Below are 26,428 nucleotides of genomic sequence, written 5' to 3' on the forward strand. Positions count from 1 at the left end.
TTGATAACAAGGGCATTTGCTAAATAGATGGTGTGTGTGCAACAATATACTGAAAGGTCAATTATATTGTGCAGCTTATCTCACCACCTGTAGTTATTTAGGTGAAAGCTCCAAAATGCTTGCCTAATATGTCTGTTTATCCAAAAGGAAGTAAAAAGGGAGAGCTAGAAAGATAGCATTGCATCACATTACATGGCAATGCAATGCACAGTTGCTGAAGTTGAACCAAAATGAGCTTGTCATCTGGCTTCTGCAACTTTGAACATGAAAAATCCAATGAGGAGAAGAAAAGCAAAGCCAAAGAGTCCATCCCAAAATCCGACAAACAAGCAAAATGAACAAAAAACATTGAATTCAATTCTTTCTGATTTTAGAAACTGCATTAAAGAAGGGGTGCACCGGTCCTGGAGATACTGCAATACCAGGTCAATGCGTGGAGTGGACAGAGCAAGCTCTTTTTCCATCTCCCTGTTCTAAAAATCCATTTAATATATGGTCCCCAGATAGGGGACGTATCAGATATTAAACTGATAAGAACAGATACTACACTTGATCTTAGCCAAAAGGCCGAGAAGCGATAACCAGAATTGGTTTCAAACTACGGAGCCACCCAAGGATCCTGAAAAGTCCATTTGTGGAGATGAGCTCCTGGACTCCCGTTAAGAAGACATGTTGTCAACCTCTAGATCCCTTACATGCCTGCACTTTTCGGCTTGCTGCTGCTGCAATCCACGCGTTTTAGATCTGCATAACTCCACCTCTTTAAACACAGCACCTTCACCCCCTGCTGTTCCCACCCGCCTCAACACCGTTGGAAGGGAGGAGAACCAATTAAGGCGGGGGGTGGGGTGGAACGAGCAGCTGTCTACCCTTAGCAGGAGGGCTCCTGATTACATACCTCTCCTGCTGCTGCTGCTGCTGGCTGTCCAGCAGCAGACTGAAGGTGGCTGCTGCTGTGCACAGGTATATAAAGGCTCAGAGCCTATTATGACACGCGCAGCCAGCGTTCCATTGCCACATTCCATCTACTGCAGGCAGGATACCTGGCTGGCTGAATGTCGCTGAGAAGCTCACAGAGACCGCCATAAGCAACAGTTTAACAGAATGCCACAGACTAATCAACCAAACTTTTTGGGTTGGGTTCTCTTTTATAGTCTGCAGGCATTAAATGAAAGAAGTCAGTGTTCCAGCAGAAGGAGACAACGTTTCAGAAAAGGCATTGTAGCAAACCAAAAAAGAAATTTTAAGCGCAGCAGAGTAACCAGCGCACATACCTGTTAGCTCAGGTGAGTTTAAAAGGCTGCTGTTGATAACAAGGGCATTTGCTAAATAGATGGTGTGTGTGCAACAATATACTGAAAGGTCAATTATATTGTGCAGCTTATCTCACCACCTGTAGTTATTTAGGTGAAAGCTCCAAAATGCTTGCCTAATATGTCTGTTTATCCAAAAGGAAGTAAAAAGGGAGAGCTAGAAAGATAGCATTGCATCACATTACATGGCAATGCAATGCACAGTTGCTGAAGTTGAACCAAAATGAGCTTGTAATCTGGCTTCTGCAACTTTGAACATGAAAAATCCATTGAGGAGAAGAAAAGCAAAGCCAAAGAGTCCATCCCAAAATCCGACAAACAAGCAAAATGAACAAAAAACATTGAATTCAATTCTTTCTGATTTTAGAAACTGCATTAAAGAAGGGGTGCACCGGTCCTGGAGATACTGCAATACCAGGTCAATGCGTGGAGTGGACAGAGCAAGCTCTTTTTCCATCTCCCTGTTCTAAAGATCCATTTAATATATGGTCCCCAGATAGGGGACGTATCAGATATTAAACTGATAAGAACAGATACTACACTTGATCTTAGCCAAAAGGCCGAGAAGCGATAACCAGAATTGGTTTCAAACTACGGAGCCACCCAAGGATCCTGAAAAGTCCATTTGTGGAGATGAGCTCCTGGACTCCCGTTAAGAAGACATGTTGTCAACCTCTAGATCCCTTACATGCCTGCACTTTTCGGCTTGCTGCTGCTGCAATCCACGCGTTTTAGATCTGCATAACTCCACCTCTTTAAACACAGCACCTTCACCCCCTGCTGTTCCCACCCGCCTCAACACCGTTGGAAGGGAGGAGAACCAATTAAGGCGGGGGGTGGGGTGGAACGAGCAGCTGTCTACCCTTAGCAGGAGGGCTCCTGATTACATACCTCTCCTGCTGCTGCTGCTGCTGGCTGTCCAGCAGCAGACTGAAGGTGGCTGCTGCTGTGCACAGGTATATAAAGGCTCAGAGCCTATTATGACACGCGCAGCCAGCGTTCCATTGCCACATTCCATCTACTGCAGGCAGGATACCTGGCTGGCTGAATGTCGCTGAGAAGCTCACAGAGACCGCCATAAGCAACAGTTTAACAGAATGCCACAGACTAATCAACCAAACTTTTTGGGTTGGGTTCTCTTTTATAGTCTGCAGGCATTAAATGAAAGAAGTCAGTGTTCCAGCAGAAGGAGACAACGTTTCAGAAAAGGCATTGTAGCAAACCAAAAAAGAAATTTTAAGCGCAGCAGAGTAACCAGCGCACATACCTGTTAGCTCAGGTGAGTTTAAAAGGCTGCTGTTGATAACAAGGGCATTTGCTAAATAGATGGTGTGTGTGCAACAATATACTGAAAGGTCAATTATATTGTGCAGCTTATCTCACCACCTGTAGTTATTTAGGTGAAAGCTCCAAAATGCTTGCCTAATATGTCTGTTTATCCAAAAGGAAGTAAAAAGGGAGAGCTAGAAAGATAGCATTGCATCACATTACATGGCAATGCAATGCACAGTTGCTGAAGTTGAACCAAAATGAGCTTGTAATCTGGCTTCTGCAACTTTGAACATGAAAAATCCAATGAGGAGAAGAAAAGCAAAGCCAAAGAGTCCATCCCAAAATCCGACAAACAAGCAAAATGAACAAAAAACATTGAATTCAATTCTTTCTGATTTTAGAAACTGCATTAAAGAAGGGGTGCACCGGTCCTGGAGATACTGCAATACCAGGTCAATGCGTGGAGTGGACAGAGCAAGCTCTTTTTCCATCTCCCTGTTCTAAAAATCCATTTAATATATGGTCCCCAGATAGGGGACGTATCAGATATTAAACTGATAAGAACAGATTTTTTTTTTTTTTTTTTTTTTTTTTTTCCAAACACTCAGAAATTAAGTTTTATAATCTTAAATCATATATCACTAAACTCAAGATTTTAGTTCCATCATCGTGTTTAGATATTATATTTATATTTTTTCATTTGAATTAATATATATAAAGTTAAACATAACAATTCCTTTACAGTTTCAACAGTTTCCAAACAAATCACAACTGACATTACTTCACCCGGTTTCCCAAACTAAATATCCCCTTTTTCCCTTTTACTTTCCTCCCAACAAAACCCCTTAACTTCTTTTCTTCCTCCTCATGCTCTAACCGCATCTGTTCCCAATCATACTCTTCCTCATCATCTCTGAAAGTCACCACCTTCTCCAAAACTTTACCCTTTTCCTCTTTTACTTCTTTCTTTTCACCAGATACTTTCCTTGATCCACAATTTTCCTGTACCGTTACCTTTTTCTTCACCTTTAAACTTTCAACTTCTTTTCCCTGCTTATTCTCCTCTATAATTATCGCATCAACTTCCTTCTTCATTTTATCACCAATATCTTCCTTTTGTCCTCCAAAGTTCTTTTCAAAAGTTCCTTTGCTGCTTTCCATGTAACAATACCCAGAACTCCCGTTTACCATAATCCTCCCATTATGCAAATTTTCTTCTCCTGTTGTCCACACCAAAAAACGTCTCTTTCCGTTCCAAATACCAACTTTGTTCCTGTATAATTTCTGAAACTTTACCATCTTACATTTAGATTCCAAAAAAACCATTATCTCCTCTATTTCCACAAACGGATTGTCCATGTAAATTATCACACTCTTCGGTTTCCCCATGAATGATGCACTTACTCCAATTTTCCCAGAATCCTCTTCACTCCAGCATTTGAAAAAATGAATGCACTTTTCCTCAGAAACTAGAGTCACATCACAAACTTTACCTTGCTTTATTTCTTGCATACAGTAGATATCCTTCTCCAAAACTTCATGTTTCCTCAAAATTTCCAGAATCCATTTTTCTTCCAAAAAAGTTTCTTCCGTCTCCCGTTTCACAAAAAAACGTAAGCATCTCTTCTTTTTCCAAAACTCCATCTCAACAATCCGTTTTCCTTCCGTTTTTCCTTTTAATCCTCCAAATGTTGCCACCACAGCTATGTGTGGCGACAGTTGCCCCCCACAGCTATGTGTGGTGACAAGGTGATCGCCTCTCGTTGCCCAGGGACTAATCCGACTCCCTAATAGCAGCAGGGGGGTTTAGCTCCACCGATGAGTGTAGCGATCCCCCCAGGCCAAGGAGCCGGGCACCCCAAGCACCTCCCAGTCAAGACCAAGGCAGCAACCGCTAGATCACTGCACTTGATCTTAGCCAAAAGGCCGAGAAGCGATAACCAGAATTGGTTTCAAACTACGGAGCCACCCAAGGATCCTGAAAAGTCCATTTGTGGAGATGAGCTCCTGGACTCCCGTTAAGAAGACATGTTGTCAACCTCTAGATCCCTTACATGCCTGCACTTTTCGGCTTGCTGCTGCTGCAATCCACGCGTTTTAGATCTGCATAACTCCACCTCTTTAAACACAGCACCTTCACCCCCTGCTGTTCCCACCCGCCTCAACACCGTTGGAAGGGAGGAGAACCAATTAAGGCGGGGGGTGGGGTGGAACGAGCAGCTGTCTACCCTTAGCAGGAGGGCTCCTGATTACATACCTCTCCTGCTGCTGCTGCTGCTGGCTGTCCAGCAGCAGACTGAAGGTGGCTGCTGCTGTGCACAGGTATATAAAGGCTCAGAGCCTATTATGACACGCGCAGCCAGCGTTCCATTGCCACATTCCATCTACTGCAGGCAGGATACCTGGCTGGCTGAATGTCGCTGAGAAGCTCACAGAGACCGCCATAAGCAACAGTTTAACAGAATGCCACAGACTAATCAACCAAACTTTTTGGGTTGGGTTCTCTTTTATAGTCTGCAGGCATTAAATGAAAGAAGTCAGTGTTCCAGCAGAAGGAGACAACGTTTCAGAAAAGGCATTGTAGCAAACCAAAAAAGAAATTTTAAGCGCAGCAGAGTAACCAGCGCACATACCTGTTAGCTCAGGTGAGTTTAAAAGGCTGCTGTTGATAACAAGGGCATTTGCTAAATAGATGGTGTGTGTGCAACAATATACTGAAAGGTCAATTATATTGTGCAGCTTATCTCACCACCTGTAGTTATTTAGGTGAAAGCTCCAAAATGCTTGCCTAATATGTCTGTTTATCCAACAGGAAGTAAAAAGGGAGAGCTAGAAAGATAGCATTGCATCACATTACATGGCAATGCAATGCACAGTTGCTGAAGTTGAACCAAAATGAGCTTGTAATCTGGCTTCTGCAACTTTGAACATGAAAAATCCAATGAGGAGAAGAAAAGCAAAGCCAAAGAGTCCATCCCAAAATCCGACAAACAAGCAAAATGAACAAAAAACATTGAATTCAATTCTTTCTGATTTTAGAAACTGCATTAAAGAAGGGGTGCACCGGTCCTGGAGATACTGCAATACCAGGTCAATGCGTGGAGTGGACAGAGCAAGCTCTTTTTCCATCTCCCTGTTCTAAAAATCCATTTAATATATGGTCCCCAGATAGGGGACGTATCAGATATTAAACTGATAAGAACAGATACTACACTTGATCTTAGCCAAAAGGCCGAGAAGCGATAACCAGAATTGGTTTCAAACTACGGAGCCACCCAAGGATCCTGAAAAGTCCATTTGTGGAGATGAGCTCCTGGACTCCCGTTAAGAAGACATGTTGTCAACCTCTAGATCCCTTACATGCCTGCACTTTTCGGCTTGCTGCTGCTGCAATCCACGCGTTTTAGATCTGCATAACTCCACCTCTTTAAACACAGCACCTTCACCCCCTGCTGTTCCCACCCGCCTCAACACCGTTGGAAGGGAGGAGAACCAATTAAGGCGGGGGGTGGGGTGGAACGAGCAGCTGTCTACCCTTAGCAGGAGGGCTCCTGATTACATACCTCTCCTGCTGCTGCTGCTGCTGGCTGTCCAGCAGCAGACTGAAGGTGGCTGCTGCTGTGCACAGGTATATAAAGGCTCAGAGCCTATTATGACACGCGCAGCCAGCGTTCCATTGCCACATTCCATCTACTGCAGGCAGGATACCTGGCTGGCTGAATGTCGCTGAGAAGCTCACAGAGACCGCCATAAGCAACAGTTTAACAGAATGCCACAGACTAATCAACCAAACTTTTTGGGTTGGGTTCTCTTTTATAGTCTGCAGGCATTAAATGAAAGAAGTCAGTGTTCCAGCAGAAGGAGACAACGTTTCAGAAAAGGCATTGTAGCAAACCAAAAAAGAAATTTTAAGCGCAGCAGAGTAACCAGCGCACATACCTGTTAGCTCAGGTGAGTTTAAAAGGCTGCTGTTGATAACAAGGGCATTTGCTAAATAGATGGTGTGTGTGCAACAATATACTGAAAGGTCAATTATATTGTGCAGCTTATCTCACCACCTGTAGTTATTTAGGTGAAAGCTCCAAAATGCTTGCCTAATATGTCTGTTTATCCAAAAGGAAGTAAAAAGGGAGAGCTAGAAAGATAGCATTGCATCACATTACATGGCAATGCAATGCACAGTTGCTGAAGTTGAACCAAAATGAGCTTGTAATCTGGCTTCTGCAACTTTGAACATGAAAAATCCAATGAGGAGAAGAAAAGCAAAGCCAAAGAGTCCATCCCAAAATCCGACAAACAAGCAAAATGAACAAAAAACATTGAATTCAATTCTTTCTGATTTTAGAAACTGCATTAAAGAAGGGGTGCACCGGTCCTGGAGATACTGCAATACCAGGTCAATGCGTGGAGTGGACAGAGCAAGCTCTTTTTCCATCTCCCTGTTCTAAAAATCCATTTAATATATGGTCCCCAGATAGGGGACGTATCAGATATTAAACTGATAAGAACAGATACTACACTTGATCTTAGCCAAAAGGCCGAGAAGCGATAACCAGAATTGGTTTCAAACTACGGAGCCACCCAAGGATCCTGAAAAGTCCATTTGTGGAGATGAGCTCCTGGACTCCCGTTAAGAAGACATGTTGTCAACCTCTAGATCCCTTACATGCCTGCACTTTTCGGCTTGCTGCTGCTGCAATCCACGCGTTTTAGATCTGCATAACTCCACCTCTTTAAACACAGCACCTTCACCCCCTGCTGTTCCCACCCGCCTCAACACCGTTGGAAGGGAGGAGAACCAATTAAGGCGGGGGGTGGGGTGGAACGAGCAGCTGTCTACCCTTAGCAGGAGGGCTCCTGATTACATACCTCTCCTGCTGCTGCTGCTGCTGGCTGTCCAGCAGCAGACTGAAGGTGGCTGCTGCTGTGCACAGGTATATAAAGGCTCAGAGCCTATTATGACACGCGCAGCCAGCGTTCCATTGCCACATTCCATCTACTGCAGGCAGGATACCTGGCTGGCTGAATGTCGCTGAGAAGCTCACAGAGACCGCCATAAGCAACAGTTTAACAGAATGCCACAGACTAATCAACCAAACTTTTTGGGTTGGGTTCTCTTTTATAGTCTGCAGGCATTAAATGAAAGAAGTCAGTGTTCCAGCAGAAGGAGACAACGTTTCAGAAAAGGCATTGTAGCAAACCAAAAAAGAAATTTTAAGCGCAGCAGAGTAACCAGCGCACATACCTGTTAGCTCAGGTGAGTTTAAAAGGCTGCTGTTGATAACAAGGGCATTTGCTAAATAGATGGTGTGTGTGCAACAATATACTGAAAGGTCAATTATATTGTGCAGCTTATCTCACCACCTGTAGTTATTTAGGTGAAAGCTCCAAAATGCTTGCCTAATATGTCTGTTTATCCAAAAGGAAGTAAAAAGGGAGAGCTAGAAAGATAGCATTGCATCACATTACATGGCAATGCAATGCACAGTTGCTGAAGTTGAACCAAAATGAGCTTGTAATCTGGCTTCTGCAACTTTGAACATGAAAAATCCAATGAGGAGAAGAAAAGCAAAGCCAAAGAGTCCATCCCAAAATCCGACAAACAAGCAAAATGAACAAAAAACATTGAATTCAATTCTTTCTGATTTTAGAAACTGCATTAAAGAAGGGGTGCACCGGTCCTGGAGATACTGCAATACCAGGTCAATGCGTGGAGTGGACAGAGCAAGCTCTTTTTCCATCTCCCTGTTCTAAAAATCCATTTAATATATGGTCCCCAGATAGGGGACGTATCAGATATTAAACTGATAAGAACAGATACTACACTTGATCTTAGCCAAAAGGCCGAGAAGCGATAACCAGAATTGGTTTCAAACTACGGAGCCACCCAAGGATCCTGAAAAGTCCATTTGTGGAGATGAGCTCCTGGACTCCCGTTAAGAAGACATGTTGTCAACCTCTAGATCCCTTACATGCCTGCACTTTTCGGCTTGCTGCTGCTGCAATCCACGCGTTTTAGATCTGCATAACTCCACCTCTTTAAACACAGCACCTTCACCCCCTGCTGTTCCCACCCGCCTCAACACCGTTGGAAGGGAGGAGAACCAATTAAGGCGGGGGGTGGGGTGGAACGAGCAGCTGTCTACCCTTAGCAGGAGGGCTCCTGATTACATACCTCTCCTGCTGCTGCTGCTGCTGGCTGTCCAGCAGCAGACTGAAGGTGGCTGCTGCTGTGCACAGGTATATAAAGGCTCAGAGCCTATTATGACACGCGCAGCCAGCGTTCCATTGCCACATTCCATCTACTGCAGGCAGGATACCTGGCTGGCTGAATGTCGCTGAGAAGCTCACAGAGACCGCCATAAGCAACAGTTTAACAGAATGCCACAGACTAATCAACCAAACTTTTTGGGTTGGGTTCTCTTTTATAGTCTGCAGGCATTAAATGAAAGAAGTCAGTGTTCCAGCAGAAGGAGACAACGTTTCAGAAAAGGCATTGTAGCAAACCAAAAAAGAAATTTTAAGCGCAGCAGAGTAACCAGCGCACATACCTGTTAGCTCAGGTGAGTTTAAAAGGCTGCTGTTGATAACAAGGGCATTTGCTAAATAGATGGTGTGTGTGCAACAATATACTGAAAGGTCAATTATATTGTGCAGCTTATCTCACCACCTGTAGTTATTTAGGTGAAAGCTCCAAAATGCTTGCCTAATATGTCTGTTTATCCAAAAGGAAGTAAAAAGGGAGAGCTAGAAAGATAGCATTACATCACATTACATGGCAATGCAATGCACAGTTGCTGAAGTTGAACCAAAATGAGCTTGTAATCTGGCTTCTGCAACTTTGAACATGAAAAATCCAATGAGGAGAAGAAAAGCAAAGCCAAAGAGTCCATCCCAAAATCCGACAAACAAGCAAAATGAACAAAAAACATTGAATTCAATTCTTTCTGATTTTAGAAACTGCATTAAAGAAGGGGTGCACCGGTCCTGGAGATACTGCAATACCAGGTCAATGCGTGGAGTGGACAGAGCAAGCTCTTTTTCCATCTCCCTGTTCTAAAAATCCATTTAATATATGGTCCCCAGATAGGGGACGTATCAGATATTAAACTGATAAGAACAGATACTACACTTGATCTTAGCCAAAAGGCCGAGAAGCGATAACCAGAATTGGTTTCAAACTACGGAGCCACCCAAGGATCCTGAACAGTCCATTTGTGGAGATGAGCTCCTGGACTCCCGTTAAGAAGACATGTTGTCAACCTCTAGATCCCTTACATGCCTGCACTTTTCGGCTTGCTGCTGCTGCAATCCACGCGTTTTAGATCTGCATAACTCCACCTCTTTAAACACAGCACCTTCACCCCCTGCTGTTCCCACCCGCCTCAACACCGTTGGAAGGGAGGAGAACCAATTAAGGCGGGGGGTGGGGTGGAACGAGCAGCTGTCTACCCTTAGCAGGAGGGCTCCTGATTACATACCTCTCCTGCTGCTGCTGCTGCTGGCTGTCCAGCAGCAGACTGAAGGTGGCTGCTGCTGTGCACAGGTATATAAAGGCTCAGAGCCTATTATGACACGCGCAGCCAGCGTTCCATTGCCACATTCCATCTACTGCAGGCAGGATACCTGGCTGGCTGAATGTCGCTGAGAAGCTCACAGAGACCGCCATAAGCAACAGTTTAACAGAATGCCACAGACTAATCAACCAAACTTTTTGGGTTGGGTTCTCTTTTATAGTCTGCAGGCATTAAATGAAAGAAGTCAGTGTTCCAGCAGAAGGAGACAACGTTTCAGAAAAGGCATTGTAGCAAACCAAAAAAGAAATTTTAAGCGCAGCAGAGTAACCAGCGCACATACCTGTTAGCTCAGGTGAGTTTAAAAGGCTGCTGTTGATAACAAGGGCATTTGCTAAATAGATGGTGTGTGTGCAACAATATACTGAAAGGTCAATTATATTGTGCAGCTTATCTCACCACCTGTAGTTATTTAGGTGAAAGCTCCAAAATGCTTGCCTAATATGTCTGTTTATCCAAAAGGAAGTAAAAAGGGAGAGCTAGAAAGATAGCATTGCATCACATTACATGGCAATGCAATGCACAGTTGCTGAAGTTGAACCAAAATGAGCTTGTAATCTGGCTTCTGCAACTTTGAACATGAAAAATCCAATGAGGAGAAGAAAAGCAAAGCCAAAGAGTCCATCCCAAAATCCGACAAACAAGCAAAATGAACAAAAAACATTGAATTCAATTCTTTCTGATTTTAGAAACTGCATTAAAGAAGGGGTGCACCGGTCCTGGAGATACTGCAATACCAGGTCAATGCGTGGAGTGGACAGAGCAAGCTCTTTTTCCATCTCCCTGTTCTAAAAATCCATTTAATATATGGTCCCCAGATAGGGGACGTATCAGATATTAAACTGATAAGAACAGATACTACACTTGATCTTAGCCAAAAGGCCGAGAAGCGATAACCAGAATTGGTTTCAAACTACGGAGCCACCCAAGGATCCTGAAAAGTCCATTTGTGGAGATAAGCTCCTGGACTCCCGTTAAGAAGACATGTTGTCAACCTCTAGATCCCTTACATGCCTGCACTTTTCGGCTTGCTGCTGCTGCAATCCACGCGTTTTAGATCTGCATAACTCCACCTCTTTAAACACAGCACCTTCACCCCCTGCTGTTCCCACCCGCCTCAACACCGTTGGAAGGGAGGAGAACCAATTAAGGCGGGGGGTGGGGTGGAACGAGCAGCTGTCTACCCTTAGCAGGAGGGCTCCTGATTACATACCTCTCCTGCTGCTGCTGCTGCTGGCTGTCCAGCAGCAGACTGAAGGTGGCTGCTGCTGTGCACAGGTATATAAAGGCTCAGAGCCTATTATGACACGCGCAGCCAGCGTTCCATTGCCACATTCCATCTACTGCAGGCAGGATACCTGGCTGGCTGAATGTCGCTGAGAAGCTCACAGAGACCGCCATAAGCAACAGTTTAACAGAATGCCACAGACTAATCAACCAAACTTTTTGGGTTGGGTTCTCTTTTATAGTCTGCAGGCATTAAATGAAAGAAGTCAGTGTTCCAGCAGAAGGAGACAACGTTTCAGAAAAGGCATTGTAGCAAACCAAAAAAGAAATTTTAAGCGCAGCAGAGTAACCAGCACACATACCTGTTAGCTCAGGTGAGTTTAAAAGGCTGCTGTTGATAACAAGGGCATTTGCTAAATAGATGGTGTGTGTGCAACAATATACTGAAAGGTCAATTATATTGTGCAGCTTATCTCACCACCTGTAGTTATTTAGGTGAAAGCTCCAAAATGCTTGCCTAATATGTCTGTTTATCCAAAAGGAAGTAAAAAGGGAGAGCTAGAAAGATAGCATTGCATCACATTACATGGCAATGCAATGCACAGTTGCTGAAGTTGAACCAAAATGAGCTTGTAATCTGGCTTCTGCAACTTTGAACATGAAAAATCCAATGAGGAGAAGAAAAGCAAAGCCAAAGAGTCCATCCCAAAATCCGACAAACAAGCAAAATGAACAAAAAACATTGAATTCAATTCTTTCTGATTTTAGAAACTGCATTAAAGAAGGGGTGCACCGGTCCTGGAGATACTGCAATGCTAGGTCAATGCGTGGAGTGGACAGAGCAAGCTCTTTTTCCATCTCCCTGTTCTAAAAATCCAATTAATATATGGTCCCCAGATAGGGGACGTATCAGATATTAAACTGATAAGAACAGATACTACACTTGATCTTAGCCAAAAGGCCGAGAAGCGATAACCAGAATTGGTTTCAAACTACGGAGCCACCCAAGGATCCTGAAAAGTCCATTTGTGGAGATGAGCTCCTGGACTCCCGTTAAGAAGACATGTTGTCAACCTCTAGATCCCTTACATGCCTGCACTTTTCGGCTTGCTGCTGCTGCAATCCACGCGTTTTAGATCTGCATAACTCCACCTCTTTAAACACAGCACCTTCACCCCCTGCTGTTCCCACCCGCCTCAACACCGTTGGAAGGGAGGAGAACCAATTAAGGCGGGGGGTGGGGTGGAACGAGCAGCTGTCTACCCTTAGCAGGAGGGCTCCTGATTACATACCTCTCCTGCTGCTGCTGCTGCTGGCTGTCCAGCAGCAGACTGAAGGTGGCTGCTGCTGTGCACAGGTATATAAAGGCTCAGAGCCTATTATGACACGCGCAGCCAGCGTTCCATTGCCACATTCCATCTACTGCAGGCAGGATACCTGGCTGGCTGAATGTCGCTGAGAAGCTCACAGAGACCGCCATAAGCAACAGTTTAACAGAATGCCACAGACTAATCAACCAAACTTTTTGGGTTGGGTTCTCTTTTATAGTCTGCAGGCATTAAATGAAAGAAGTCAGTGTTCCAGCAGAAGGAGACAACGTTTCAGAAAAGGCATTGTAGCAAACCAAAAAAGAAATTTTAAGCGCAGCAGAGTAACCAGCGCACATACCTGTTAGCTCAGGTGAGTTTAAAAGGCTGCTGTTGATAACAAGGGCATTTGCTAAATAGATGGTGTGTGTGCAACAATATACTGAAAGGTCAATTATATTGTGCAGCTTATCTCACCACCTGTAGTTATTTAGGTGAAAGCTCCAAAATGCTTGCCTAATATGTCTGTTTATCCAAAAGGAAGTAAAAAGGGAGAGCTAGAAAGATAGCATTGCATCACATTACATGGCAATGCAATGCACAGTTGCTGAAGTTGAACCAAAATGAGCTTGTAATCTGGCTTCTGCAACTTTGAACATGAAAAATCCAATGAGGAGAAGAAAAGCAAAGCCAAAGAGTCCATCCCAAAATCCGACAAACAAGCAAAATGAACAAAAAACATTGAATTCAATTCTTTCTGATTTTAGAAACTGCATTAAAGAAGGGGTGCACCGGTCCTGGAGATACTGCAATACCAGGTCAATGCGTGGAGTGGACAGAGCAAGCTCTTTTTCCATCTCCCTGTTCTAAAAATCCATTTAATATATGGTCCCCAGATAGGGGACGTATCAGATATTAAACTGATAAGAACAGATACTACACTTGATCTTAGCCAAAAGGCCGAGAAGCGATAACCAGAATTGGTTTCAAACTACGGAGCCACCCAAGGATCCTGAAAAGTCCATTTGTGGAGATGAGCTCCTGGACTCCCGTTAAGAAGACATGTTGTCAACCTCTAGATCCCTTACATGCCTGCACTTTTCGGCTTGCTGCTGCTGCAATCCACGCGTTTTAGATCTGCATAACTCCACCTCTTTAAACACAGCACCTTCACCCCCTGCTGTTCCCACCCGCCTCAACACCGTTGGAAGGGAGGAGAACCAATTAAGGCGGGGGGTGGGGTGGAACGAGCAGCTGTCTACCCTTAGCAGGAGGGCTCCTGATTACATACCTCTCCTGCTGCTGCTGCTGCTGGCTGTCCAGCAGCAGACTGAAGGTGGCTGCTGCTGTGCACAGGTATATAAAGGCTCGGAGCCTATTATGACACGCGCAGCCAGCGTTCCATTGCCACATTCCATCTACTGCAGGCAGGATACCTGGCTGGCTGAATGTCGCTGAGAAGCTCACAGAGACCGCCATAAGCAACAGTTTAACAGAATGCCACAGACTAATCAACCAAACTTTTTGGGTTGGGTTCTCTTTTATAGTCTGCAGGCATTAAATGAAAGAAGTCAGTGTTCCAGCAGAAGGAGACAACGTTTCAGAAAAGGCATTGTAGCAAACCAAAAAAGAAATTTTAAGCGCAGCAGAGTAACCAGCGCACATACCTGTTAGCTCAGGTGAGTTTAAAAGGCTGCTGTTGATAACAAGGGCATTTGCTAAATAGATGGTGTGTGTGCAACAATATACTGAAAGGTCAATTATATTGTGCAGCTTATCTCACCACCTGTAGTTATTTAGGTGAAAGCTCCAAAATGCTTGCCTAATATGTCTGTTTATCCAAAAGGAAGTAAAAAGGGAGAGCTAGAAAGATAGCATTGCATCACATTACATGGCAATGCAATGCACAGTTGCTGAAGTTGAACCAAAATGAGCTTGTAATCTGGCTTCTGCAACTTTGAACATGAAAAATCCAATGAGGAGAAGAAAAGCAAAGCCAAAGAGTCCATCCCAAAATCCGACAAACAAGCAAAATGAACAAAAAACATTGAATTCAATTCTTTCTGATTTTAGAAACTGCATTAAAGAAGGGGTGCACCGGTCCTGGAGATACTGCAATACCAGGTCAATGCGTGGAGTGGACAGAGCAAGCTCTTTTTCCATCTCCCTGTTCTAAAAATCCATTTAATATATGGTCCCCAGATAGGGGACGTATCAGATATTAAACTGATAAGAACAGATACTACACTTGATCTTAGCCAAAAGGCCGAGAAGCGATAACCAGAATTGGTTTCAAACTACGGAGCCACCCAAGGATCCTGAAAAGTCCATTTGTGGAGATGAGCTCCTGGACTCCCGTTAAGAAGACATGTTGTCAACCTCTAGATCCCTTACATGCCTGCACTTTTCGGCTTGCTGCTGCTGCAATCCACGCGTTTTAGATCTGCATAACTCCACCTCTTTAAACACAGCACCTTCACCCCCTGCTGTTCCCACCCGCCTCAACACCGTTGGAAGGGAGGAGAACCAATTAAGGCGGGGGGTGGGGTGGAACGAGCAGCTGTCTACCCTTAGCAGGAGGGCTCCTGATTACATACCTCTCCTGCTGCTGCTGCTGCTGGCTGTCCAGCAGCAGACTGAAGGTGGCTGCTGCTGTGCACAGGTATATAAAGGCTCAGAGCCTATTATGACACGCGCAGCCAGCGTTCCATTGCCACATTCCATCTACTGCAGGCAGGATACCTGGCTGGCTGAATGTCGCTGAGAAGCTCACAGAGACCGCCATAAGCAACAGTTTAACAGAATGCCACAGACTAATCAACCAAACTTTTTGGGTTGGGTTCTCTTTTATAGTCTGCAGGCATTAAATGAAAGAAGTCAGTGTCCCAGCAGAAGGAGACAACGTTTCAGAAAAGGCATTGTAGCAAACCAAAAAAGAAATTTTAAGCGCAGCAGAGTAACCAGCGCACATACCTGTTAGCTCAGGTGAGTTTAAAAGGCTGCTGTTGATAACAAGGGCATTTGCTAAATAGATGGTGTGTGTGCAACAATATACTGAAAGGTCAATTATATTGTGCAGCTTATCTCACCACCTGTAGTTATTTAGGTGAAAGCTCCAAAATGCTTGCCTAATATGTCTGTTTATCCAAAAGGAAGTAAAAAGGGAGAGCTAGAAAGATAGCATTGCATCACATTACATGGCAATGCAATGCACAGTTGCTGAAGTTGAACCAAAATGAGCTTGTAATCTGGCTTCTGCAACTTTGAACATGAAAAATCCAATGAGGAGAAGAAAAGCAAAGCCAAAGAGTCCATCCCAAAATCCGACAAACAAGCAAAATGAACAAAAAACATTGAATTCAATTCTTTCTGATTTTAGAAACTGCATTAAAGAAGGGGTGCACCGGTCCTGGAGATACTGCAATACCAGGTCAATGCGTGGAGTGGACAGAGCAAGCTCTTTTTCCATCTCCCTGTTCTAAAAATCCATTTAATATATGGTCCCCAGATAGGGGACGTATCAGATATTAAACTGATAAGAACAGATACTACACTTGATCTTAGCCAAAAGGCCGAGAAGCGATAACCAGAATTGGTTTCAAACTACGGAGCCACCCAAGGATCCTGAAAAGTCCATTTGTGGAGATGAGCTCCTGGACTCCCGTTAAGAAGACATGTTGTCAACCTCTAGATCCCTTACATGCCTGCACTTTTCGGCTTGCTGCTGCTGCAATCCACGCGTTTTAGATCTGCATAACTCCACCTCTTTAAACACAGCACCTTCACCCCCTGCTGTTCCCACCCGCCTCAACACCGTTGGAAGGGAGGAGAACCAATTAAGGCGGGGGGTGGGGTGGAACGAGCAGCTGTCTACCCTTAGCAGGAGGGCTCCTGATTACATACCTCTCCTGCTGCTGCTGCTGGCTGTCCAGCAGCAGACTGAAGGTGGCTGCTGCTGTGCACAGGTATATAAAGGCTCAGAGCCTATTATGACACGCGCAGCCAGCGTTCCATTGCCACATTCCATCTACTGCAGGCAGGATACCTGGCTGGCTGAATGTCCCTGAGAAGCTCACAGAGACCGCCATAAGCAACAGTTTAACAGAATGCCACAGACTAATCAACCAAACTTTTTGGGTTGGGTTCTCTTTTATAGTCTGCAGGCATTAAATGAAAGAAGTCAGTGTTCCAGCAGAAGGAGACAACGTTTCAGAAAAGGCATTGTAGCAAACCAAAAAAGAAATTTTAAGCGCAGCAGAGTAACCAGCGCACATACCTGTTAGCTCAGGTGAGTTTAAAAGGCTGCTGTTGATAACAAGGGCATTTGCTAAATAGATGGTGTGTGTGCAACAATATACTGAAAGGTCAATTATATTGTGCAGCTTATCTCACCACCTGTAGTTATTTAGGTGAAAGCTCCAAAATGCTTGCCTAATATGTCTGTTTATCCAAAAGGAAGTAAAAAGGGAGAGCTAGAAAGATAGCATTGCATCACATTACATGGCAATGCAATGCACAGTTGCTGAAGTTGAACCAAAATGAGCTTGTAATCTGGCTTCTGCAACTTTGAACATGAAAAATCCAATGAGGAGAAGAAAATCAAAGCCAAAGAGTCCATCCCAAAATCCGACAAACAAGCAAAATGAACAAAAAACATTGAATTCAATTCTTTCTGATTTTAGAAACTGCATTAAAGAAGGGGTGCACCGGTCCTGGAGATACTGCAATACCAGGTCAATGCGTGGAGTGGACAGAGCAAGCTCTTTTTCCATCTTAATGTTCTAAAAATCCATTTAATATATGGTCCCCAGATAGGGGACGTATCAGATATTAAACTGATAAGAACAGATACTACACTTGATCTTAGCCAAAAGGCCGAGAAGCGATAACCAGAATTGGTTTCAAACTACGGAGCCACCCAAGGATCCTGAAAAGTCCATTTGTGGAGATGAGCTCCTGGACTCCCGTTAAGAAGACATGTTGTCAACCTCTAGATCCCTTACATGCCTGCACTTTTCGGCTTGCTGCTGCTGCAATCCACGCGTTTTAGATCTGCATAACTCCACCTCTTTAAACACAGCACCTTCACCCCCTGCTGTTCCCACCCGCCTCAACACCGTTGGAAGGGAGGAGAACCAATTAAGGCGGGGGGTGGGGTGGAACGAGCAGCTGTCTACCCTTAGCAGGAGGGCTCCTGATTACATACCTCTCCTGCTGCTGCTGCTGCTGGCTGTCCAGCAGCAGACTGAAGGTGGCTGCTGCTGTGCACAGGTATATAAAGGCTCAGAGCCTATTATGACACGCGCAGCCAGCGTTCCATTGCCACATTCCATCTACTGCAGGCAGGATACCTGGCTGGCTGAATGTCGCTGAGAAGCTCACAGAGACCGCCATAAGCAACAGTTTAACAGAATGCCACAGACTAATCAACCAAACTTTTTGGGTTGGGTTCTCTTTTATAGTCTGCAGGCATTAAATGAAAGAAGTCAGTGTTCCAGCAGAAGGAGACAACGTTTCAGAAAAGGCATTGTAGCAAACCAAAAAAGAAATTTTAAGCGCAGCAGAGTAACCAGCGCACATACCTGTTAGCTCAGGTGAGTTTAAAAGGCTGCTGTTGATAACAAGGGCATTTGCTAAATAGATGGTGTGTGTGCAACAATATACTGAAAGGTCAATTATATTGTGCAGCTTATCTCACCACCTGTAGTTATTTAGGTGAAAGCTCCAAAATGCTTGCCTAATATGTCTGTTTATCCAAAAGGAAGTAAAAAGGGAGAGCTAGAAAGATAGCATTGTTCACATTACATGGCAATGCAATGCACAGTTGCTGAAGTTGAACCAAAATGAGCTTGTAATCTGGCTTCTGCAACTTTGAACATGAAAAATCCAATGAGGAGAAGAAAATCAAAGCCAAAGAGTCCATCCCAAAATCCGACAAACAAGCAAAATGAACAAAAAACATTGAATTCAATTCTTTCTGATTTTAGAAACTGCATTAAAGAAGGGGTGCACCGGTCCTGGAGATACTGCAATACCAGGTCAATGCGTGGAGTGGACAGAGCAAGCTCTTTTTCCATCTTCCTGTTCTAATAATCCATTTAATATATGGTCCCCAGATAGGGGACGTATCAGATATTAAACTGATAAGAACAGATACTACACTTGATCTTAGCCAAAAGGCCGAGAAGCGATAACCAGAATTGGTTTCAAACTACGGAGCCACCCAAGGATCCTGAAAAGTCCATTTGTGGAGATGAGCTCCTGGACTCCCGTTAAGAAGACATGTTGTCAACCTCTAGATCCCTTACATGCCTGCACTTTTCGGCTTGCTGCTGCTGCAATCCACGCGTTTTAGATCTGCATAACTCCACCTCTTTAAACACAGCACCTTCACCCCCTGCTGTTCCCACCCGCCTCAACACCGTTGGAAGGGAGGAGAACCAATTAAGGCGGGGGGTGGGGTGGAACGAGCAGCTGTCTACCCTTAGCAGGAGGGCTCCTGATTACATACCTCTCCTGCTGCTGCTGCTGCTGCTGGCTGTCCAGCAGCAGACTGAAGGTGGCTGCTGCTGTGCACAGGTATATAAAGGCTCAGAGCCTATTATGACATGCGCAGCCAGCGTTCCATTGCCACATTCCATCTACTGCAGGCAGGATACCTGGCTGGCTGAATGTCGCTGAGAAGCTCACAGAGACCGCCATAAGCAACAGTTTAACAGAATGCCACAGACTAATCAACCAAACTTTTTGGGTTGGGTTCTCTTTTATAGTCTGCAGGCATTAAATGAAAGAAGTCAGTGTTCCAGCAGAAGGAGACAACGTTTCAGAAAAGGCATTGTAGCAAATCAAAAAAGAAATTTTAAGCGCAGCAGAGTAACCAGCGCACATACCTGTTAGCTCAGGTGAGTTTAAAAGGCTGCTGTTGATAACAAGGGCATTTGCTAAATAGATGGTGTGTGTGCAACAATATACTGAAAGGTCAATTATATTGTGCAGCTTATCTCACCACCTGTAGTTATTTAGGTGAAAGCTCCAAAATGCTTGCCTAATATGTCTGTTTATCCAAAAGGAAGTAAAAAGGGAGAGCTAGAAAGATAGCATTGCATCACATTACATGGCAATGCAATGCACAGTTGCTGAAGTTGAACCAAAATGAGCTTGTAATCTGGCTTCTGCAACTTTGAACATGAAAAATCCAATGAGGAGAAGAAAAGCAAAGCCAAAGAGTCCATCCCAAAATCCGACAAACAAGCAAAATGAACAAAAAACATTGAATTCAATTCTTTCTGATTTTAGAAACTGCATTAAAGAAGGGGTGCACCGGTCCTGGAGATACTGCAATACCAGGTCAATGCGTGGAGTGGACAGAGCAAGCTCTTTTTCCATCTCCCTGTTCTAAAAATCCATTTAATATATGGTCCCCAGATAGGGGACGTATCAGATATTAAACTGATAAGAACAGATACTACACTTGATCTTAGCCAAAAGGCCGAGAAGCGATAACCAGAATTGGTTTCAAACTACGGAGCCACCCAAGGATCCTGAAAAGTCCATTTGTGGAGATGAGCTCCTGGACTCCCGTTAAGAAGACATGTTGTCAACCTCTAGATCCCTTACATGCCTGCACTTTTCGGCTTGCTGCTGCTGCAATCCACGCGTTTTAGATCTGCATAACTCCACCTCTTTAAACACAGCACCTTCACCCCCTGCTGTTCCCACCCGCCTCAACACCGTTGGAAGGGAGGAGAACCAATTAAGGCGGGGGGTGGGGTGGAACGAGCAGCTGTCTACCCTTAGCAGGAGGGCTCCTGATTACATACCTCTCCTGCTGCTGCTGCTGCTGGCTGTCCAGCAGCAGACTGAAGGTGGCTGCTGCTGTGCACAGGTATATAAAGGCTCAGAGCCTATTATGACACGCGCAGCCAGCGTTCCATTGCCACATTCCATCTACTGCAGGCAGGATACCTGGCTGGCTGAATGTCGCTGAGAAGCTCACAGAGACCGCCATAAGCAACAGTTTAACAGAATGCCACAGACTAATCAACCAAACTTTTTGGGTTGGGTTCTCTTTTATAGTCTGCAGGCATTAAATGAAAGAAGTCAGTGTTCCAGCAGAAGGAGACAACGTTTCAGAAAAGGCATTGTAGCAAACCAAAAAATAAATTTTAAGCGCAGCAGAGTAACCAGCGCACATACCTGTTAGCTCAGGTGAGTTTAAAAGGCTGCTGTTGATAACAAGGGCATTTGCTAAATAGATGGTGTGTGTGCAACAATATACTGAAAGGTCAATTATATTGTGCAGCTTATCTCACCACCTGTAGTTATTTAGGTGAAAGCTCCAAAATGCTTGCCTAATATGTCTGTTTATCCAAAAGGAAGTAAAAAGGGAGAGCTAGAAAGATAGCATTGCATCACATTACATGGCAATGCAATGCACAGTTGCTGAAGTTGAACCAAAATGAGCTTGTAATCTGGCTTCTGCAACTTTGAACATGAAAAATCCAATGAGGAGAAGAAAAGCAAAGCCAAAGAGTCCATCCCAAAATCCAACAAACAAGCAAAATGAACAAAAAACATTGAATTCAATTCTTTCTGATTTTAGAAACTGCATTAAAGAAGGGGTGCACCGGTCCTGGAGATACTGCAATACCAGGTCAATGCGTGGAGTGGACAGAGCAAGCTCTTTTTCCATCTCCCTGTTCTAAAAATCCATTTAATATATGGTCCCCAGATAGGGGACGTATCAGATATTAAACTGATAAGAACAGATACTACACTTGATCTTAGCCAAAAGGCCGAGAAGCGATAACCAGAATTGGTTTCAAACTACGGAGCCACCCAAGGATCCTGAAAAGTCCATTTGTGGAGATGAGCTCCTGGACTCCCGTTAAGAAGACATGTTGTCAACCTCTAGATCCCTTACATGCCTGCACTTTTCGGCTTGCTGCTGCTGCAATCCACGCGTTTTAGATCTGCATAACTCCACCTCTTTAAACACAGCACCTTCACCCCCTGCTGTTCCCACCCGCCTCAACACCGTTGGAAGGGAGGAGAACCAATTAAGGCGGGGGGTGGGGTGGAACGAGCAGCTGTCTACCCTTAGCAGGAGGGCTCCTGATTACATACCTCTCCTGCTGCTGCTGCTGCTGGCTGTCCAGCAGCAGACTGAAGGTGGCTGCTGCTGTGCACAGGTATATAAAGGCTCAGAGCCTATTATGACACGCGCAGCCAGCGTTCCATTGCCACATTCCATCTACTGCAAGCAGGATACCTGGCTGGCTGAATGTCGCTGAGAAGCTCACAGAGACCGCCATAAGCAACAGTTTAACAGAATGCCACAGACTAATCAACCAAACTTTTTGGGTTGGGTTCTCTTTTATAGTCTGCAGGCATTAAATGAAAGAAGTCAGTGTTCCAGCAGAAGGAGACAACGTTTCAGAAAAGGCATTGTAGCAAACCAAAAAAGAAATTTTAAGCGCAGCAGAGTAACCAGCGCACATACCTGTTAGCTCAGGTGAGTTTAAAAGGCTGCTGTTGATAACAAGGGCATTTGCTAAATAGATGGTGTGTGTGCAACAATATACTGAAAGGTCAATTATATTGTGCAGCTTATCTCACCACCTGTAGTTATTTAGGTGAAAGCTCCAAAATGCTTGCCTAATATGTCTGTTTATCCAAAAGGAAGTAAAAAGGGAGAGCTAGAAAGATAGCATTGCATCACATTACATGGCAATGCAATGCACAGTTGCTGAAGTTGAACCAAAATGAGCTTGTAATCTGGCTTCTGCAACTTTGAACATGAAAAATCCAATGAGGAGAAGAAAAGCAAAGCCAAAGAGTCCATCCCAAAATCCGACAAACAAGCAAAATGAACAAAAAACATTGAATTCAATTCTTTCTGATTTTAGAAACTGCATTAAAGAAGGGGTGCACCGGTCCTGGAGATACTGCAATACCAGGTCAATGCGTGGAGTGGACAGAGCAAGCTCTTTTTCCATCTCCCTGTTCTAAAAATCCATTTAATATATGGTCCCCAGATAGGGGACGTATCAGATATTAAACTGATAAGAACAGATACTACACTTGATCTTAGCCAAAAGGCCGAGAAGCGATAACCAGAATTGGTTTCAAACTACGGAGCCACCCAAGGATCCTGAAAAGTCCATTTGTGGAGATGAGCTCCTGGACTCCCGTTAAGAAGACATGTTGTCAACCTCTAGATCCCTTACATGCCTGCACTTTTCGGCTTGCTGCTGCTGCAATCCACGCGTTTTAGATCTGCATAACTCCACCTCTTTAAACACAGCACCTTCACCCCCTGCTGTTCCCACCCGCCTCAACACCGTTGGAAGGGAGGAGAACCAATTAAGGCGGGGGGTGGGGTGGAACGAGCAGCTGTCTACCCTTAGCAGGAGGGCTCCTGATTACATACCTCTCCTGCTGCTGCTGCTGCTGGCTGTCCAGCAGCAGACTGAAGGTGGCTGCTGCTGTGCACAGGTATATAAAGGCTCAGAGCCTATTATGACACGCGCAGCCAGCGTTCCATTGCCACATTCCATCTACTGCAGGCAGGATACCTGGCTGGCTGAATGTCGCTGAGAAGCTCACAGAGACCGCCATAAGCAACAGTTTAACAGAATGCCACAGACTAATCAACCAAACTTTTTGGTTGGGTTCTCTTTTATAGTCTGCAGGCATTAAATGAAAGAAGTCAGTGTTCCAGCAGAAGGAGACAACGTTTCAGAAAAGGCATTGTAGCAAACCAAAAAAGAAATTTTAAGCGCAGCAGAGTAACCAGCGCACATACCTGTTAGCTCAGGTGAGTTTAAAAGGCTGCTGTTGATAACAAGGGCATTTGCTAAATAGATGGTGTGTGTGCAACAATATACTGAAAGGTCAATTATATTGTGCAGCTTATCTCACCACCTGTAGTTATTTAGGTGAAAGCTCCAAAATGCTTGCCTAATATGTCTGTTTATCCAAAAGGAAGTAAAAAGGGAGAGCTAGAAAGATAGCATTGCATCACATTACATGGCAATGCAATGCACAGTTGCTGAAGTTGAACCAAAATGAGCTTGTAATCTGGCTTCTGCAACTTTGAACATGAAAAATCCAATGAGGAGAAGAAAAGCAAAGCCAAAGAGTCCATCCCAAAATCCGACAAACAAGCAAAATGAACAAAAAACATTGAATTCAATTCTTTCTGATTTTAGAAACTGCATTAAAGAAGGGGTGCACCGGTCCTGGAGATACTGCAATACCAGGTCAATGCGTGGAGTGGACAGAGCAAGCTCTTTTTCCATCTCCCTGTTCTAAAAATCCATTTAATATATGGTCCCCAGATAGGGGACGTATCAGATATTAAACTGATAAGAACAGATACTACACTTGATCTTAGCCAAAAGGCCGAGAAGCGATAACCAGAATTGGTTTCAAACTACGGAGCCACCCAAGGATCCTGAAAAGTCCATTTGTGGAGATGAGCTCCTGGACTCCCGTTAAGAAGACATGTTGTCAACCTCTAGATCCCTTACATGCCTGCACTTTTCGGCTTGCTGCTGCTGCAATCCACGCGTTTTAGATCTGCATAACTCCACCTCTTTAAACACAGCACCTTCACCCCCTGCTGTTCCCACCCGCCTCAACACCGTTGGAAGGGAGGAGAACCAATTAAGGCGGGGGGTGGGGTGGAACGAGCAGCTGTCTACCCTTAGCAGGAGGGCTCCTGATTACATACCTCTCCTGCTGCTGCTGCTGCTGGCTGTCCAGCAGCAGACTGAAGGTGGCTGCTGCTGTGCACAGGTATATAAAGGCTCAGAGCCTATTATGACACGCGCAGCCAGCGTTCCATTGCCACATTCCATCTACTGCAAGCAGGATACCTGGCTGGCTGAATGTCGCTGAGAAGCTCACAGAGACCGCCATAAGCAACAGTTTAACAGAATGCCACAGACTAATCAACCAAACTTTTTGGGTTGGGTTCTCTTTTATAGTCTGCAGGCATTAAATGAAAGAAGTCAGTGTTCCAGCAGAAGGAGACAACGTTTCAGAAAAGGCATTGTAGCAAACCAAAAAAGAAATTTTAAGCGCAGCAGAGTAACCAGCGCACATACCTGTTAGCTCAGGTGAGTTTAAAAGGCTGCTGTTGATAACAAGGGCATTTGCTAAATAGATGGTGTGTGTGCAACAATATACTGAAAGGTCAATTATATTGTGCAGCTTATCTCACCACCTGTAGTTATTTAGGTGAAAGCTCCAAAATGCTTGCCTAATATGTCTGTTTATCCAAAAGGAAGTAAAAAGGGAGAGCTAGAAAGATAGCATTGCATCACATTACATGGCAATGCAATGCACAGTTGCTGAAGTTGAACCAAAATGAGCTTGTAATCTGGCTTCTGCAACTTTGAACATGAAAAATCCAATGAGGAGAAGAAAAGCAAAGCCAAAGAGTCCATCCCAAAATCCGACAAACAAGCAAAATGAACAAAAAACATTGAATTCAATTCTTTCTGATTTTAGAAACTGCATTAAAGAAGGGGTGCACCGGTCCTGGAGATACTGCAATACCAGGTCAATGCGTGGAGTGGACAGAGCAAGCTCTTTTTCCATCTCCCTGTTCTAAAAATCCATTTAATATATGGTCCCCAGATAGGGGACGTATCAGATATTAAACTGATAAGAACAGATACTACACTTGATCTTAGCCAAAAGGCCGAGAAGCGATAACCAGAATTGGTTTCAAACTACGGAGCCACCCAAGGATCCTGAAAAGTCCATTTGTGGAGATGAGCTCCTGGACTCCCGTTAAGAAGACATGTTGTCAACCTCTAGATCCCTTACATGCCTGCACTTTTCGGCTTGCTGCTGCTGCAATCCACGCGTTTTAGATCTGCATAACTCCACCTCTTTAAACACAGCACCTTCACCCCCTGCTGTTCCCACCCGCCTCAACACCGTTGGAAGGGAGGAGAACCAATTAAGGCGGGGGGTGGGGTGGAACGAGCAGCTGTCTACCCTTAGCAGGAGGGCTCCTGATTACATACCTCTCCTGCTGCTGCTGCTGCTGGCTGTCCAGCAGCAGACTGAAGGTGGCTGCTGCTGTGCACAGGTATATAAAGGCTCAGAGCCTATTATGACACGCGCAGCCAGCGTTCCATTGCCACATTCCATCTACTGCAGGCAGGATACCTGGCTGGCTGAATGTCGCTGAGAAGCTCACAGAGACCGCCATAAGCAACAGTTTAACAGAATGCCACAGACTAATCAACCAAACTTTTTGGTTGGGTTCTCTTTTATAGTCTGCAGGCATTAAATGAAAGAAGTCAGTGTTCCAGCAGAAGGAGACAACGTTTCAGAAAAGGCATTGTAGCAAACCAAAAAAGAAATTTTAAGCGCAGCAGAGTAACCAGCGCACATACCTGTTAGCTCAGGTGAGTTTAAAAGGCTGCTGTTGATAACAAGGGCATTTGCTAAATAGATGGTGTGTGTGCAACAATATACTGAAAGGTCAATTATATTGTGCAGCTTATCTCACCACCTGTAGTTATTTAGGTGAAAGCTCCAAAATGCTTGCCTAATATGTCTGTTTATCCAAAAGGAAGTAAAAAGGGAGAGCTAGAAAGATAGCATTGCATCACATTACATGGCAATGCAATGCACAGTTGCTGAAGTTGAACCAAAATGAGCTTGTAATCTGGCTTCTGCAACTTTGAACATGAAAAATCCAATGAGGAGA

General features: G+C 44.5%; 19 non-coding genes across 19 annotated transcripts; all 19 read right to left on the reverse strand.

Moving 5' to 3' along the window:
* Positions 1–388: 388 nt before the first annotated feature.
* Positions 389–579, reverse strand: LOC141223861 (U2 spliceosomal RNA). Its single transcript, XR_012291383.1, has one exon. It is a non-coding gene; the product is annotated as a U2 spliceosomal RNA (small nuclear RNA).
* Positions 580–1,694: 1,115 nt separating this feature from the next.
* Positions 1,695–1,885, reverse strand: LOC141224110 (U2 spliceosomal RNA). The gene has a single exon (XR_012291626.1). It is a non-coding gene; the product is annotated as a U2 spliceosomal RNA (small nuclear RNA).
* Positions 1,886–3,000: 1,115 nt separating this feature from the next.
* LOC141224208 (U2 spliceosomal RNA) lies at positions 3,001–3,200 on the reverse strand. The gene has a single exon (XR_012291711.1). It is a non-coding gene; the product is annotated as a U2 spliceosomal RNA (small nuclear RNA).
* A 2,438-nt stretch (positions 3,201–5,638) lies between these two features.
* Positions 5,639–5,829, reverse strand: LOC141223862 (U2 spliceosomal RNA). Its single transcript, XR_012291384.1, has one exon. It is a non-coding gene; the product is annotated as a U2 spliceosomal RNA (small nuclear RNA).
* A 1,115-nt stretch (positions 5,830–6,944) lies between these two features.
* LOC141223863 (U2 spliceosomal RNA) lies at positions 6,945–7,135 on the reverse strand. Its single transcript, XR_012291385.1, has one exon. It is a non-coding gene; the product is annotated as a U2 spliceosomal RNA (small nuclear RNA).
* A 1,115-nt stretch (positions 7,136–8,250) lies between these two features.
* Positions 8,251–8,441, reverse strand: LOC141223865 (U2 spliceosomal RNA). The gene has a single exon (XR_012291387.1). It is a non-coding gene; the product is annotated as a U2 spliceosomal RNA (small nuclear RNA).
* Positions 8,442–9,556: 1,115 nt separating this feature from the next.
* LOC141223866 (U2 spliceosomal RNA) lies at positions 9,557–9,747 on the reverse strand. The gene has a single exon (XR_012291388.1). It is a non-coding gene; the product is annotated as a U2 spliceosomal RNA (small nuclear RNA).
* A 1,115-nt stretch (positions 9,748–10,862) lies between these two features.
* On the reverse strand, positions 10,863–11,053 carry LOC141223867 (U2 spliceosomal RNA). The gene has a single exon (XR_012291389.1). It is a non-coding gene; the product is annotated as a U2 spliceosomal RNA (small nuclear RNA).
* A 1,115-nt stretch (positions 11,054–12,168) lies between these two features.
* Positions 12,169–12,359, reverse strand: LOC141224146 (U2 spliceosomal RNA). Its single transcript, XR_012291661.1, has one exon. It is a non-coding gene; the product is annotated as a U2 spliceosomal RNA (small nuclear RNA).
* Positions 12,360–13,474: 1,115 nt separating this feature from the next.
* On the reverse strand, positions 13,475–13,665 carry LOC141223868 (U2 spliceosomal RNA). The gene has a single exon (XR_012291390.1). It is a non-coding gene; the product is annotated as a U2 spliceosomal RNA (small nuclear RNA).
* Positions 13,666–14,780: 1,115 nt separating this feature from the next.
* Positions 14,781–14,971, reverse strand: LOC141223869 (U2 spliceosomal RNA). The gene has a single exon (XR_012291391.1). It is a non-coding gene; the product is annotated as a U2 spliceosomal RNA (small nuclear RNA).
* A 1,115-nt stretch (positions 14,972–16,086) lies between these two features.
* LOC141223870 (U2 spliceosomal RNA) lies at positions 16,087–16,277 on the reverse strand. Its single transcript, XR_012291392.1, has one exon. It is a non-coding gene; the product is annotated as a U2 spliceosomal RNA (small nuclear RNA).
* A 1,112-nt stretch (positions 16,278–17,389) lies between these two features.
* LOC141224148 (U2 spliceosomal RNA) lies at positions 17,390–17,580 on the reverse strand. Its single transcript, XR_012291663.1, has one exon. It is a non-coding gene; the product is annotated as a U2 spliceosomal RNA (small nuclear RNA).
* A 1,114-nt stretch (positions 17,581–18,694) lies between these two features.
* LOC141224144 (U2 spliceosomal RNA) lies at positions 18,695–18,885 on the reverse strand. The gene has a single exon (XR_012291659.1). It is a non-coding gene; the product is annotated as a U2 spliceosomal RNA (small nuclear RNA).
* Positions 18,886–20,003: 1,118 nt separating this feature from the next.
* Positions 20,004–20,194, reverse strand: LOC141223871 (U2 spliceosomal RNA). Its single transcript, XR_012291393.1, has one exon. It is a non-coding gene; the product is annotated as a U2 spliceosomal RNA (small nuclear RNA).
* A 1,115-nt stretch (positions 20,195–21,309) lies between these two features.
* LOC141223872 (U2 spliceosomal RNA) lies at positions 21,310–21,500 on the reverse strand. Its single transcript, XR_012291394.1, has one exon. It is a non-coding gene; the product is annotated as a U2 spliceosomal RNA (small nuclear RNA).
* Positions 21,501–22,615: 1,115 nt separating this feature from the next.
* Positions 22,616–22,806, reverse strand: LOC141223874 (U2 spliceosomal RNA). Its single transcript, XR_012291395.1, has one exon. It is a non-coding gene; the product is annotated as a U2 spliceosomal RNA (small nuclear RNA).
* A 1,114-nt stretch (positions 22,807–23,920) lies between these two features.
* Positions 23,921–24,111, reverse strand: LOC141223875 (U2 spliceosomal RNA). Its single transcript, XR_012291396.1, has one exon. It is a non-coding gene; the product is annotated as a U2 spliceosomal RNA (small nuclear RNA).
* A 1,115-nt stretch (positions 24,112–25,226) lies between these two features.
* On the reverse strand, positions 25,227–25,417 carry LOC141223877 (U2 spliceosomal RNA). Its single transcript, XR_012291398.1, has one exon. It is a non-coding gene; the product is annotated as a U2 spliceosomal RNA (small nuclear RNA).
* Between the last annotated feature and the right edge of the window lie 1,011 nt (positions 25,418–26,428).

This window comes from Phyllobates terribilis, unplaced genomic scaffold, assembly GCF_046119375.1.
Source record: "Phyllobates terribilis strain yellow unplaced genomic scaffold, ASM4611937v1 Scaffold_381__1_contigs__length_1843176, whole genome shotgun sequence".
Taxonomy (NCBI): domain Eukaryota; kingdom Metazoa; phylum Chordata; class Amphibia; order Anura; family Dendrobatidae; genus Phyllobates; species Phyllobates terribilis.